The sequence below is a fragment of the Vespula pensylvanica genome, chromosome 2 (genome assembly GCF_014466175.1).
Source record: "Vespula pensylvanica isolate Volc-1 chromosome 2, ASM1446617v1, whole genome shotgun sequence".
In the NCBI taxonomy this organism is placed as follows: Eukaryota; Metazoa; Arthropoda; class Insecta; order Hymenoptera; family Vespidae; genus Vespula; species Vespula pensylvanica.
Window position 1 is genome coordinate 16,332,196 of NC_057686.1, and position 13,122 is coordinate 16,345,317.

Here is a 13,122-nt window from a genome sequence, read left to right on the forward strand (position 1 = left end):
TCCGATTATTTTCAAGTGTCGTTAGTGTATGGGAAAAAAAAAGAAGGAAAAAGAAAAGAAATGAGTAACGTACGAGTGATGGTTCTTTTCTTCAAAGAATATTTGATCTTCAATTTTTTTTTGTAAATCTATATGAAATTCAATAGGTACGAATGTTGCGCACTTAAATCGTTTTGAAGTTCGCGCTCTTTTCAACGGTTAACGATCGTCGTTTGTTTTCTTGCTTCGTTATCGATAGACTTAGAATTAATCGTTTAATTTCTTGATAATCGTTTAACGTGTTCGTATCCGTGCGTGTGTGTTCGTGTTTTTATATAATATATTTTTTAGAAATATGTTTGAACGGATATTATATTAATAATATATTATCAGAGAGATTGATCAATAAGTAATGTCAAAATTTATAGTGTTTAATATCTAATTAAACAATATTAAACATTCCAATGATTATTGGCTAATCAAATAGTATACTATTGTTATTATATTATCGTGCTTTATTTAATTGCGATCCATTCGTTTATTTATCCAGATAAATCACATTAATTTTTAACCAATTCAATATAAATTATGACAATATCAGTGTTTATTATTTTTTAAGTAAAGTTTCACAAATAAAAATTCGTGTTACTGTACAGGTTAACGCGTTTGTTCGTATATGCGTTAAGAGTTTAAATTCTGATTGGTATCTATACAAAATGAAGAACGTGCGACCAACCATTGATCGATGAATTGAATAATGAACTGATAGTGACGATTTGAAAATTTTGCGAGAGAACGAACGTTGAAGACAATTCAAAATTGCATCAACATGTAACTGTAAGTACCTATTTTTTAAGCGTTATATTTCAACGCCATATTTTATCTATTATTAAATTCAGATAATTTAATATGTGTAAGCACGTACATACATGCACGCACTCACGCACGCACGCACGCATGTAAGTATGATTATTTTGTAAGTACGATTTTTTTTTTTAATTATTATTACCATCATTATATTATCAGTTTAATAATATCATTAGGATCTAACGATTTGTATTGTCTATTATTGGATAATTACGTTCTCGTAAATGAATGCACACGTTTAGCGAATATTGGCATGCAATATTTCATAATACGATTATTATTATGAGAGCTTATTAAAATATGTAAATGATCCTGTAACTTTTGTATAAGTTACAAAGAGCGATGATTTAGTTATATATATATATGTGTGTGTGTGTATATATATATATATATAAAATCTTACATAATTATATGTCATATTGCATCGTGTACACGAGAGTACACATTTACTGACTGGCATTATTAAAGAAGAATAGAAACCGAATATAATGTGTATGTGTGTGTGCATATATCTATGAACGAGAAAAAGAGGATAAAGTATCGAGAATTCATAAAGAGGTATAGAAAGAGAAGCAAAGAGCTTATCGATGAAGCGCTATGTAGTACGTTTATCCGAAAATCTGATGGGACAAAAGCGAGTAAAGTACTGATATAAAGGACTGATATTTGATATGGAATATGTTACGAACTAACTACTCGTCAAACGATGTGTTAACAATTCTTTTTTTTTTTTTTTTTTTTTTTTTATTATTATAATATATTCCGTATAAAATTAAAGATGAATTTATATATGTATATATGTATATATGTTCTTTGTACCATTCATACATTATATTGTGTTACAGCATTCTTTATCGTACTTTTATATGTTAATTACGAATGAGTATAAAAAAAATATGCAAATAAAAAGATCGATTAAATTAATCAATGTGTATATACATTATACTCGTATCGATACATTCTAATACTGTGATATTAACCAACGTGTATGTGTTCGTGCGTGTCTGGTTAAACATGCTACTTCTCGATAATATATGTACGTACATACATATCCCAATAGGAAATACAATGCACATAGTCAGTGTTCGCCGTACGAGATGTAAGCTGATTATACGGAATAAACGTATATATATACATTGTATGTAGGTTCGATCCAGAACATATGCATTTATGTACGTATGTGCGAATACAAAAGTGAAAATATTTTATGCTTTTTCGATTGATTTCTTTTTGAGTTCGTATCATATCAGATTATTATTATTATTTTTTTTTTCATTTTCAGTATAATATTAATAATAGTATTTTTAATGTGACTATTTGTATTCTGTTGCATACATAGATGCAACATATATATACATATATATATATAAATGTAAAGGCGAAAACATTCATGTTTTGTTTTGAATTGATTCTTGTGATATTTTTTATATTACAATAGATTACTGTTATTTTATTTTCAGTATATATTAACAGTAGTATTTTTAATGTAATTATTAACAATATTCATTTGTTCTATCTACGCATAGATACAAAAGTGAAGACATTTATGTTCTTTGAAATTGATTTCTCTGATTTTAGATTACAACAGACTATTTTATATATGCATTATCATATTTTTAATATATGTTGAAAATTATATATTTGCTTGAACTTGTAATATATTTTTTGTTACAGTGTCTTTTTAATATTTCTCAAGTTCCATGAATATATAACGTTCTACGAGTGAAATATAATAAATTTCAATAATAAGACATGATATAGAAACTTAAATTCTTAATAATCTTCTGTCAAATGTTACAGTACTTCAGTGCCATAGAAATACAGGTCGAGTGTACATGATTCGCATGTAGTAGATAGAAATCGCGCATGCCTGAAATTCAAGAGCATGAAATGCACTGCTTGTTGTTCATGGTGAAATACACGATGCAAACTGGAAGTAACACTATGGTTAGAGATGATGAGTATCGTACGAGGCTGAGTTAGATAGCTAGCTGGTTAGTCATATATATGACTCTGACCCTTGATGTTTTGTGGTGGAAATGGAAAATGTTTATAACATCGAGTGTGGAGTTTAATGATAACGAGACCATAACAATGATTGAGATTGGATTTAATAGGAATTCTCATTTTAACAATTAAATTCAGCGATCTAGAGATTGTAATGAGTTATCGTTTTTAAGATATGATTTTCAATTTGAGAAAGAAAGAGTTAACGTAGTTATAATATGCGATCTATACGCATACATATTTATCACAACTGGCAACATATTAACGTGTAACCTTTCGCTTGGGATAAGTTAAGAGAAAAGTTATATAGCACAGGGTTGATATTATTCCTACAGTCTATACGATATTCGTAGAAACACGAAACGAGTTTTCGAGTGCGAAGTATTCGACAACAAGGACTCCGTAAACATCGACACCACTTGCATATTTTGCCAACTGCTGCGTTTGTCGTGGAATCATGACGTCCTGTCGTGGGTTGCCTGCCGTTAAAAATCCTATACGAAACTTTTCGTATTTCTCCTACTGTGTGATTTGATCGAATACCACGAAAGGGTAGATCAATATATATATATATATATATATATATATATATATATATATATGCATATAAGTTGATCTGCTTTTGAAACTTGTCAGCATAGTTTCTATCTTTTTTCCAAATACGATTATGATAAATATTTTTTATTTTTCTTCTTTTTCTTTTTTTTTTTTCAGATACTTTTTCATACACAAAAATTGAAATACAAATTAGAGACTAATATGAAATAACAGTTTAACGAATAAATTTGTAGAGAAATTTGCAAAGAATCTTGTATAGATTCTTAAGAACGCCATTTTATTTTCATTAAATCAGTAATAGAAAAGGTATGTGTGTATGTATGTATATATATATATATATATATATTCACAAAAGGAGGACCGTGAATCCATAAAACTTTGTACCTTCTTGGAGGGTTTCTTTCCCTTTCTTTCAACTGACGGGGGTTGTTCCTTGATATTTTTCTAGTTGCGTTCCATAGTGGCATTGAAGAGAACGTTCAAGGAAAGAAAAGAAACGGCGAATTCCATGAGTGCTGATCTGATTGGAATACGAAGTAAAGATCTGTTCGAGCTTTGATGAGTTTTAACGTTCTTTTCATTTTTAACTAGATTTCTTTTTACCAATTACGAAATGCTTCGTTTCATTCCTTATCTACAAAAAAAAAAAAAAGAAAGAAAAATGTCTGGATTCACAGGAGAGTGAAAAAGAATAATTCCTTTGAATCACGATCATTTGAATTTATTATTATTTTAATTGCTGATGGTATTATAATTAAATTCAGGAAATTTTTGGACATACTCAAGGAGTTTGTTCGAATTTTATTATTTTCATTTCTTTTCTTTTCTTTTCTTTTTTTTTTTTTTCATGCCGAATCTTCATACAAACGGGGATGAAATATACGATCTGGCATTGCATAGCATTTTTCACGACGAAAACTCCATCGGCATTATTTTCCCTACCTTCTTTACTGCCGCTTCATCCGTTCGTGTATTATGGAGATGTTTCAGATTCTTGGCACGTTCTTCTCAACAAGCACTCGTGCGTCTTGCAAGGTAGAGTCAGACAGACCGTATCGACTGCGTACAAATGCCTCCTGTGTTCTTTTTACTCCGTTTCTCCCGAGTCACTCACACAAGATCGTATCATTTTAAAAATGAAGTAAATTTTCTTGCCTACGTAAACTTCGTCAAATTTCATCTTCAAAGGAAATTACCTTACTGGAATCTTATTTCCTTAATTTTTAAATGATTTTATTTACTTACACATTTATTTACACACTTACATACATACATACATACATACATACATACATACATACATACATACATACATACATACATATATATATTATATATGTGTAGGAAAAGTTGTCTGATAATTTAAAAAATTAATTACCTGTTCTTTTTTTGAGATCTTTTTTAGATTAATTTTTCTTCTTTAATTTTGTAAACATTTTCCTAGTAAACAAGTTTCTAGGCTTGCAGTTTTACAATCTGAAAAAAATCCAAATGAAAAAAACATCTCGGAGAAGATTAATTGATTTTTAAACTCGGTGTAGGAACTTTTGATGGAGCCTGTATATTGTGTGTATATATATATATATATATATATATATATATACCTATATATAAATATATGTCATTTGTGCAGTTTGCCATCAAATTGGAATCGGCAGGAACACAAAAGAGGAGAAGTAGGTAAAGGACCGTGTAAGACAGACAGCGGAGAGTGGTCCTCGTGTTAACGTGGACTCTGAAGAGAAGAAAGGAGAGCTTCTCGAGTACCTCTGTCGTGAAGTAGAGAAACCGTTTGACTCTCGAACAGGATGAGAGAGTCTGCCTAATTTTCGAGGTATTGACGATGATTGTGAACAGAATTTCATTGACAACGAGCTCTGATTTTTGAATTTCTTTCTTTCTTTTTTTATTTTTTTTTTGGTTTTATTATCGATAACGCCTTAACTTTGACGGTATTTGAAATTTTTCGATGATACATGTATAATCTTTTTTTTCTTGTTTTTTTCTTATATAAGTACCATTATTAAAATATAATGCACACAGTCCTTTGAATTATTCCAAAAGAATTATATGTAAATGTATAGAAAAAAATTATACTGAGATATTTTTTTTTCTTTTCTTTTATTAGGAACTCGAAGGGAAAGCTATTGATTTCTTTTCTTCCCTAAATGAATCGTTACATTAATAAAAATATCAATATGTTTTCTCCCTTAGAGAAAGAAAGAAAAAAAACTTTATTGAGTTAAGCCACGTGCGTTTGATCGGTTTGGGTGAAAGAATCGTAGCTCTTTTTTTTGAGAATCGGCAAAAAACTTATGCGTGTTCGCATCAACGCGTAATACTTCGGCAAGTTGATCGAGAAAAAGCAAAGAGAAAGGAAAAAAAAAAGAAGAAAGTAAAACATCAACAGCTCGTGTATAATGTAATTTACAATTGAGATATATTCTCGAGAAGTTTTCTTGGAATTGATCGACTACTTGCATCGATCTGGCACGTTACAAAGCTTCAGAACAACTCGTCGTATTTTCTTCAAGCTTTTATATGATCAAAAAACAAAAAGGCATATGCGGTTTGTACAGGGTAGATCAAAAGTTTTTAGACGATTTTCAAAGTCAAAAATTCGATTACTTTTTTTTCGAAACTTTTTTCCTTTTCTTCTTTTTTTTTTTTTTTCTTTTTTTTTTCGTATTGTGAAAAGTTCCTAAGCTTAGATTGTAATATTGCAGTGTGAAAAAATTAATCCAAGGAAAAGACTAATTGATTTTTATAATCGTCTAAGAACTTTTGGCCCATCCTGTAGAACGAAAAAACCCATATGGTTTACTTAAAAAAAAAAAAAAAAAAAAAAAAAAAGAAAAGAAAGAAAAGAAAAAGAAGAAACCGACTACTTAAAGTTCAGGAGTTATTAATGGTTGATATATTACGAGTAGGAAGCTTCCATTTATTAATTGCACTTACGATGAGAGGGAGGGAGAGAGAGAGAGAGAGAGAGAGAGAGAGAGAGAGAGAGAGAGAGAGAGAGAGAATGAACGACGAAGTATATATTTAAGATGAAACTGAATTTTTTTCCGAGTACCTTTTTTTTCCTTTTTATTAATTTTTACTTTTCTTTTTTACTACTTTAAATAAATAATTTAAAGTATTCGAGCTGAAAGTAAACTATTCCTCTTTTCCTTTTTTCTCTTTTTCTTTTTCAAGAGAGAGAACACATTAATTCAAAGATGTTTTGCATTAATAATCATAAAATAAACGTACTATAAGTTTTAATTAACGTCATTCAAGTTTCATACGTAAACGTGTGAGATATCTAATCAATAATAATTTAATTATCAAAGGGAAAATAGTATATATATATATATATGTATATATATATATATATATATATATATATATATATATATATATGTATATATGTATATATAGGTAACACTTTGGCGAAATGGGAATTTTAATCAAGCTGGGCGGAAATTGTCGTCCGATATTTCTCACGATTACATAGAAAACCAATGTGGCACGAGCTATCGTTTATATTCCTTTTTCTTTTTTTTTCGTTCATTCCTCTTCCCATTCCTCCTATCTTTTTCTCACTCGCTCCTCTTTATTACGAATTTTAATTCGAATTCGGTACGAAAATTATCGTCAAGTTCTGAATATTTCTGGTAGCTCGTAATGTATTTCTGATTGCCCGAGCTTGCGGTTATAGCTCGTAGGAAATGCAAATTCCAGTTGGTTAGCACGCTAACTCTCGCATCCGTGCTTTTGAAAGGATAATTTAACGATCAGATATCTTCGGTAATAGTAATCTCGTATGCGACACATCACAACTTCGTATTAATGTGTGACTTTGACATTCGCGTCATTGATTCATATTTGTAAATCTTTGGATCCCTTCATTATCCTCTCTCTTTTTCTCAACAAAAAAAAAAAAAAAAAAAAAAAAAAAAAAAAAAAAAAAAAATATCGGACTTTGATTTTTCATAATTTTTAGAAATACAAATTTTTATTGCGTTTCTTATTTTTTCATCTCATTTTCAGTTATCCTCTGATGCGAGCAATAAAATCAACTCATTGTTTACAAAGTGAAAGTTAAAGAAAACATTTCATGTGTTATACGAAATGAAAAAAGTGAATTATTCATGAAGAATAGAAAGAAAGATAGATGGAAAGAGAGACAGTTCACACATTCGTTTAGAACGTGAAATGGTCAAAATATTTTCCACGAACTGGACGCCAATAAGGGAACTAACGGAGCATCAATAACACGAATAGCAGGTACTAATGAACTGGCTCGCACGTGCACAAATATACGAGCTGTCTATCTACCGACGATATACTGCTGCCACAGATTAAAGATAAAATTGATTCCTAGGTTTTATATTAGATCCCTAATGATTCGTTAGATGTTCAAGTAGTAGACACTAGTATATCGACGTTTCTTTTCTTTTCTTTTTTTTTTTTTTTTCATATTTTCGTATGATATTTATTTTAATTTAAATTACTTATTTCATAGTTTAATCATGAAAATGATTGAAGCAATCGTGAAAGTGAATCATCAAAGTAAATTAACAAAAAAAAAAAAAAAAGAAAAAATTGATTGTAAAAAGTGATTATAAGAGTGATCTAACGTGAGTGAAAACAAATTCGACAAAATTAATTCATTGTAATTCCGTGCAATTATGTTACATTGCCATATTAAGCGATAAATTAATTTCTTTTCTTCCTTTTTTTTTTTTTGCAAATTTTTACTCGTAATCACCGTCTTAATATTCTCGTGACCGATAATTTCACGCTAAATTAATCTTTTAGAAACGTGTTTGGTTTAAAATGCTCCATCCCTCTTTCAAAAAAAGCAGAATATACGAAAGAAGAAAAAATATGTGAGAAATCTTATCTTAACGACGTAGGTTGTCCGGTTCTAGTTGGATAAATACGAAACTGGTCCCAGTTTTCCCTGTTAGGGATTGTATTTTATATCCACCAGTACAAACGTTCCCATCGTTCGCCTTTTTCTCTTAACCGACCGACCAAGCAAGTTTTTCTTCTTTTTTTTTCCTTTTGCTTTTTTTCTCTCTTTTTTCCTTCCCATGAGAAAAGAAGAAACGAGAGAAAATCGAGGACAGAGCTGCACGCGGGCTAGGGAAAGAAAGAGTTGGATATATATATATATATATATATATATATATATATATATATATTTGTATCGTTAGAGGAGAAGGAAATACGACCTAAATTAAGCTGAGGTTTGTGCGCGAGCGATGTCCCTTTTGCAGTTCGACCCTTCATCGTCTTGAAGACGGAAACTGCACGTGTTAAAGGGACGAGACACTTTGCTTGTAGAATACGCTACGTATACTCTGGCTCTCTAGCTCTCTGTACATCTTCTAATGTATATATGCACTTACACACTCCTATATATACACAAATATATATATATATATATATATACACGTGTGTGTAGCGTAAACGTGATCGTGTGGGTAAAGCTTTCGATTGTTTTCCGATATCATCGCTAACCGACCTCAAACTCATCCCCCTGATCGTACAAAGCGAAAAATAACGAGTAGCCAATTAACGTTTTTCTCGTATATACCAGTTCGTATAAAAAGTATTCGTTACGCTCTTTCAAATCGAATAAGTTTTTATTACAGCAAACAAAGTGTTCTGAAATTGTTGAAAATTTACAACAACAACAATAACAAAAAAAAAAAAAGGAGAAAAAACAAGAAAAATAAAGTTGGAAATTAGCGTATCGTGTCTAAATCGTTACGTTTGGTTGGATAAGTACTTGTTCAATCACTATCATTGAGATTAGATTAGATGATATGTAAGAACGATAATTATTAGATTAATTAATTCGTTTAATCTTCTCTCAAGTTACATGCAAACGTACTTACTTCATTTCGATAGTCGAAAGACCGGAGGAACGTTCATTGTAGTCGTAAAACGTTTGCCTACAACATAACTCTGAGCTTGTTATATATTGCAGAGTTGCAAGCAAGCAAGCAGACTCTCTCGAAGTCGTCCACGCAGTCTGTGTTGATCCCATCGAGCGTGCTATCCACTTAAATTTACATCTCAAGTCGGAGACTCCTTATCCCAAGTACCAGACTGCAACCTGATGAAATGAATGGCTGTTCTACAGCTACTGTACCACTGTACATAACACCTTCGTACTTCTGAATCCAGTCTGTGTGTCTGCATCTAACATGATATCGCCACGTGTTTACGAAGGTATGCGAATTACGATATGGAAGATGGACGATACTGAAATTACAGTTATTCAATTATAATACATAACACTCCGTTTGTTATCTATTAATAGATATTTCAAGCGATATGATTCAATGCTTTAAAAAAAAAAAAAAAAAAAAAAAAAACGCTTCGAACATATTAAAAGAAAATTAATCTCTTCGTTAAGAGAATTTTTATTAACACGACTTCAATATGACTTTTTTTTTTTTTTTTTTTGTGTTTTTTTTTGTTTGGTGAGAATTAAATTATAATGTGAACGTGTCAGGAAAGATATACAATAATATATTTTAAAATAGCTGATACCATGACAAAAGAAATAGCATTAAAAATAAAACGTGAACCATTAAACGTTATTTTATATGAAATGTTACATATCAAGTTTTTTTCATATACTCACAGAAATGTGGAATTTCTATTTTCTTTTTATTTTATTTTATTTTATTTTATTTTATTTTATTTTATTTTATTTTATTTTAATCGTATCAAAATATAAAAGAGAAACAAAATAGTCGAAGGATTATTTTTCTTATAGGACTTTGCAAGAATGCAAAATGTTATTTTTAGATCGATACAAACGATAGTCATTAGAGAAAAATGTAAATGTTATCAGCTTTCGCTATGCAAATAAAAACGTGAATATCTAAACCGATAAAATTACATTTAAATATAACATAGAGAGTAACGACAAAAGCTATTTGCCGAGGTGAAGGTTATATCCTCAAGACGTTCTTCTTTTTTTTTTTACTATTTTTCTATTTGTCTATTTTTAAAAACCATTATTATTATTATTACTATTTCCTTCTCTTCTTTTTTTTTTCATTTAGAATAAAAACGAGATTGGAGATCGAGATCAATTAAATTTTCGCTTATCGGATTTATAAAGGAGAAAGAATAGCATGTTATCGATATTGACCGTCGTAGTTTAATATCAATAGAATTCTATTCTAGAGAGTTTGGGGATCCTAGACACATAGATAACAAACAATGACGGACATACATGGAACGAGTAGGACAATAGAGAGTGGAAATTAGAAGAAAAAGTAGAATTTTTGAGCGTACTTTCTCTCTTTCTCTCTCTTTTTCTCTCTGTCTATCTGTCTATCTTTCTTTTCTCCTTCTTCTCTCTTTTGTCATTTCACCAAAACGAATTTCCAGAATTCAGTCTAGCGGAATGAGGAGGACGCGCTTTCCGATAGGATATCTCAATTTATAGCTATTCCGCGAGGACAAAAGCATCCTACCCGAATTATCTCCTTTATCAGGATTGTCCTTAAACTTGCCATGGAATCCGTTTTATCAATATATCTACTCCATTCGTTGATATTTTCTTTAGATCATTGATAAAATATACATAGAGATTTGTGATAAATCTTATGCCTGAAAATTGTTTTATTACTTTGATATGATTAATTTATTTATAATTCTCTCTCTCTCTCTCTCTCTCTCTCTCTATCTCTCTATCTATCTATTTCTCTCTATTTCTCTCTATCTCCATTTCTCTCTCATATAGATGTTTATACCTGCAATACCTAAATAAGTCCTCGTAAACGTTTGAAGGGTTTTACTATGGAAGTCGCACGTGATGTCTGTGATGTCTCTCACTAGGCATACAATTTCTGCAAGATGATGTGCGTGCATTACTGTTACCTGCCGAGTTCCAAACACGTTACATCTGTCAAGGCACTTTATTACTTTCTAGGTATCTCATCGTATGAATAGATACATATATATGTACGTACGTACGTACATACATATTATATACATACTTAGGTATATATTATGTATGATGCACAGGAGCAATATATATATATATATATATATATATATATATATATACTATATTATACTACTTACATACATTAATAATTTCGATTAAATCTTTCCTCAAATGTATTTCAGGTAAACTAGAATTCTATTCCATAGAAACTCTATGGACGATGATCATTAGCGTGGCAGATACATTTGGGTAAACGGAAACTTTATCACCAAGAGTGAATAATTCTATCGTCCTAGGATGCAATTCACGACGGCTCATTCCTGTTATGCAACGTAACGAGATACAATCGATAGATATGGACATGAAATGGGTCCATGTATCTATTTGCGACGGTAGCAAGGATTTGAATGGATCGATATCTCCTTCGTCTCTCTCTCTCTCTCTTTCTTTCTCATGTGTACACACATTTTGCTTCTCTTTTGCACTTTCTCTGTCTCTATCATTCTCTCTCCACTCCCTCTTTCTCTCTCTCGCTCTCTCTCTCTCTCTCTCTCTCTCTCTCTTTGTCTCTCTCTTTGTCTCTCTTTCTCTCTCTCTTTCTCTCTCTCTTTCTCTCTCTCTCTTTCTCTCTCTCTCTCCCTCTCTCTCTCTCTCTCGCTTTCGTTTTGCCCTAACACACAAGAGCGATTCATCCTCCTCTTCTCTTCTCAGTGTATCTCCCTTTCACAGTAATGGCCAGATTATCGGAGCCGAGGCGCCATCCAGTCTAGCCAAATAAAAGTTGGTAGTCGTCTCGTCGACATGAATTACGTGGTCGTTCGCGTTTCTGTTTTGAGGGAGAAGAGGATAGGATGAAGAGAGAAGAGGAGAGAGAAGAGAGAGAGAGAGAGAGAGAGAGAGAGATGTTGAAAATGGCTGACAATGAGATCATTCTCTTTCTTTGTTACTCTCCCCAAAGGTCTGTGACATGAAACTTGGACGTTCACAATTGAGGCATTTTCCTTCCCGAACTTTACGACTCCTTACGGGACATCTACCGCTTGAGTATCATTAATGTTAAATCGTGGAGGAAAGCTGAGGGATTCGAAAAACGACGATAAGAAGATACGTTCCTTTTGTAAGTCCCTTAAATGATGATCTTACTTTCTTATTGTTTCTTTTTTTTTTTTTTTATTGTATTTTATTTTATTTTTTTTTAAATTCTTTTATTTACTTCTTTTACGGCCTTCATTCGAGCCCTCTATAGAAACGAATTTTTGTTTCCTGTCTAGAAGTATAAAATAACGTGAAAGTTTTAATATATTTATTATTATTAATAATATTAGTATGCTATGATTATATCTATCAAGTAATTGTTATAATAAATTATACTGAAAGTAATAGTATAGTTATATTTAGTAATTTTCATATTATAATATACTAATAATGATTATACCGTACTAATTGTAACACTTATACTATTTAAATAACATGACACACACACACACACACACACACACACACACACACACACACACACACACACACACACACACACACACACACACACACACACACACACACACACACACACACACACACACACACACACACACACACACACACACACACAAATTTATAGATATATAAATGTGTATAATTTCAAAGTTATGTTATAGAGGGTAAAAAGGCTCTCTCTCTCTATTTCACCTTCTCTCTCTCTCTCTCTTTCTCTCTCTCTCTCTCTCTCTCTCTCTCTCTCT

At 31.1% G+C, this 13,122-nt stretch overlaps 1 long non-coding RNA gene across 5 annotated transcripts in view; it reads left to right on the plus strand.

Moving 5' to 3' along the window:
- The first annotated feature begins 662 nt into the window (after nt 1-662).
- The window catches only part of LOC122627408, a 14,157-nt gene continuing 1,697 nt past the window's right edge, over nt 663-13,122 (plus strand). The window contains exons 1-7 of one of the 5 annotated variants that reach the window (XR_006326848.1): nt 663-816; nt 5,045-5,245; nt 7,447-7,683; nt 9,398-9,642; nt 11,174-11,433; nt 11,563-11,772; nt 12,339-12,497. This is a non-coding gene — a long non-coding RNA (uncharacterized LOC122627408). Of the gene's footprint in view, nt 817-4,268; nt 4,447-5,044; nt 5,246-7,446; nt 7,684-9,397; nt 9,643-11,173; nt 11,434-11,562; nt 11,773-12,338; nt 12,498-13,122 lie in introns of those variants that run through there. The other 4 variants (XR_006326849.1, XR_006326850.1, XR_006326852.1 and 1 more) reach the window with 4 other exon arrangements.